This window comes from Leopardus geoffroyi, chromosome C1 (assembly GCF_018350155.1).
Source record: "Leopardus geoffroyi isolate Oge1 chromosome C1, O.geoffroyi_Oge1_pat1.0, whole genome shotgun sequence".
In the NCBI taxonomy this organism is placed as follows: Eukaryota; Metazoa; Chordata; class Mammalia; order Carnivora; family Felidae; genus Leopardus; species Leopardus geoffroyi.
In genome coordinates this window covers 110471777-110474884 of record NC_059328.1, presented here as the reverse complement: position 1 = coordinate 110474884, position 3108 = coordinate 110471777, and the positions used below count along the sequence as shown (strand labels likewise).

The window sequence follows — 3108 nt, the reverse complement described above, 5'->3', positions numbered from 1 at the left end:
GGCTTAGCACAAGTTACTCAGTTTGGACCCTGTTGCTTCTTTTTCTCTTTTAACAGAAGGAAAAGAGAAGGAGCAGGTGGGTGCAGGTGATGCTTCTCTGACTTAGGAGTGTGTCTCTGAGATCTGGCTTGGACCTGAAGCCTGGACACAAGCCACTCTGCAGACATGTCACCCGCCCATAGAAATAAGACATTTGAGACCTCATAGAAATAAGACATGTGGAGACACCCCCAAAGGGAGCAATTCAGGGTGACAACAGCAAAGCCCTTTTCATGATCTGTGTGAATTACTGCCTTCTGTCCCAGCTCGCCAGTTCTCACATGGGACCAGATGGGAAGGTGCCATTGGGAGACCCAGCCTTCATGCCAGGTGAGCACCAGCTGTGCCTCTGCTCCTAAGCCCAAATGAGGGCAGAGAAGCCCTCTGGCCAACAGCATTACTTATCTTCCTTAGATTCCTGGGCAATCTGGTCCTGCATCCCTGCTGTGAGAAGGGGTAGGCTAAGGCTGGAATCATCTGGAGGCCTCCAGGAGGAGCCATAGAAGATGGCAGGTGTTTCATGTGGCTGCACTAAGGGCTCTCATGGCCTGGGTCCAGCCCAACAGGCCCTTTTTTGACCAATCCTGGGAAATCATGTCCACTGCATTTTATTGATTACAGGTGAGTCCCAGCCCCATTCCCTAAAGAACTCAAGGCTCTAAATGGGAGGAGCATCCAGTAAACTGTGTAAAAGAGCAGGTGGGGTGGGGAGCATGCTGTGGTATGTTTGGAAGATATACTCAGTAGACAGCATTGCTCCATCCCTCTGCTCAGGATGGCCTTCCTTCTGGCCCACCTGGAGTCAATATTTCTTTTCCACAGCTCAAAAAATCCACAGCTGTGATTAAACCTTATTCTCCACCCACTTTGTGTCTCCATTTGAACAGCTAAAAGTACTGAAGGAAGCATATGAGCCCCCTGGCTGGTCTCACATTCAGTTGGCAAATCCTGGAAGTGGCCTGGCTATCATGCAGTATCTCTTCATCCTTTCCTATGGGAAGGACTTCTCTTCCCTTTTCACCAACCTGAGAGGTAAGCAGAACCTCTGTAGGCAAGTTCCTGCAGGCTGCCCTCCTGAGAAGAGGTCAGAATGAGGGCTGCATTAAGGCCTCCTTCTGGCAAAAGGGGAAGACAACTTCAGAGGACCATCTTCCTCCTCATAAAGGTGTCTCCATTGGGTCTGGAATTCAGGCTATCATCCCAGGGAAGGGTCTGGGACCACCTAAAAATGAACGTTGTGTAGCAGAAGACCCTACAGGTCAAGGGGCCATGGAGTGAAGCTGTTGTAAGCAACACCTTGGCAGTCCCCTGATCTTGCCAAGGAAGGGATGGGTGTATCTCTAACCAAGCAGCTTAAGATCCTGAAACCTGAGGGCCAGGTTCTCTCCAGGAGTCTGGTTCAACTCTGCTGACTGTGGGTCACTTTCCCAGGCTGTGAGAGGACAAGTGAGCAGGCACCTGCTCCTGCTTTGAGCTTTGAGAGTGCCCCTCCCCATTCACTGTTCCAGAAACGCTGGCCTCTTGCTGCCCAGTCATGTCCCCTGACTGGAGGACACTGCTACATCTCTTCCCTCACCTACAGGCCTTTCACAACTCTATGTGCAAAGGTGGTGTGACCTGTTTTTGTAGCCAATCCCGTATATTAAGCTTTTATCCCACCAATAAAAGTCTACTACTAACATACACTCTGCTAACTAAGTGTCACCTGGTTCAGACTTAGTGATATCTTTGTAATTGTTTCTGTTTCTGATTAGGGTCCTTTTAATGCTACCTAAGCACCCAAGGGTATAGACTAAAGTTGACTTATGACACACTCTTCTCAAGTGTTTTAAAGTATATTACAGTCAATATAAAATATGAGGAGGAAATAGATGGCTCCAGTCTTACCTTCAGGTTCTGACAAGTGCTCCTGGAAGAGTGCTTGCATGTGTGCATACATGTGTGCATGTGTGTTTGTGTTATAGCTGTTCATACAGACGGTGCCCATAATAAGCTGGGTAACTTGGAAGCAGTGGCTGAGCTGTCTGGGTAAGTGGATTCACAGGTCTGACGTGGGGGTCCTGGCTCTGATGACTTTCTCTGAGCTCCCAGCAAGATGGAGGAGGAGCAGGGGGAGAAGTGGTGGTAGTTCGTTCACTCCTGGGTAGAAAAGAATGTCTTCCTGAGGATCACTGCTGTCTTCTTCTAAAGCAGCCCTGGTCATCCATTCCAACTGATTCCATGGGCAAACAGGGATGCAGGGAGGGGGTACATGATGTTACTTCTCCATGAGAGGAAGCCTAAGGACCTGCCCCCGCCCATTGTAATGCCTTAGTGTGTCAGTCTGAAAAATCAGGGGGCCGGACTCTGATCCCTCCCAGTTCTGACATTCTGAGCATATGGTCTGCGGTGGCTGTTGTGTGGGTGCTGGAAGATCTGCATGTGTTGGGAAAATAGGCTGCAGAATCAAGAGTATGCATGTAGCTCTGAGTGTTGATGGAAGGCTGAGAGAAGCATACTCCCTTCTGCTCAGTAGCGTCTGGGCAGTTTCCCTTTTCTGTGGGAACCTGCTCACCTTCTGCTTTTCCAGTGAATACATTTGCAACTTTAATATTGTGTTGCTGGGGATTTACTTGGTTCATTTAACAAAATGATTTACTATGATGGGGATTGTTTGCTACTTGGCTTCCCTGTGATAGACACCTGAGTGTGCTGTTCTGCAGAGACGATTGGGAAGGGACTGCCATCAAGACCCCCTCTTCCTGCCACCATGAATTGTGTCATGACAGACATTGGTGATATAATTCCAACCAATGCATTCACCTTTAGAGCCTTGATTTAAGAACGCCCACACAGATATGACAAATGGCTAGTGTGTAATTTTGGCTAGCAGAATATATGCCCCCAGAATCCAATATATTTCTTAACCTCATACAGTTTAATAGAGGCCAGTGTGAATTTGCTTGAGACCTAACACACCATAACTCAGTCTGTTTTTTATAGCTAAACTCTGGAAATGAACTAATGTCACCTCAGAGCTACAGATTTGCAAATATATGTTAAGCTAAGCCTGCTTTGCAGAGAAGGGTG

The 3108-nt window shown here is 48.0% G+C and overlaps 1 long non-coding RNA gene across 1 annotated transcript; it reads left to right on the top strand.

Moving 5' to 3' along the window:
* Nucleotides 1-291: 291 nt before the first annotated feature.
* On the top strand, nucleotides 292-1252 carry LOC123596721. Its single transcript, XR_006711825.1, has 3 exons — nucleotides 292-369; nucleotides 454-660; nucleotides 927-1252. It is a non-coding gene; the product is annotated as an uncharacterized LOC123596721 (long non-coding RNA).
* Nucleotides 1253-3108: the final 1856 nt, after the last annotated feature.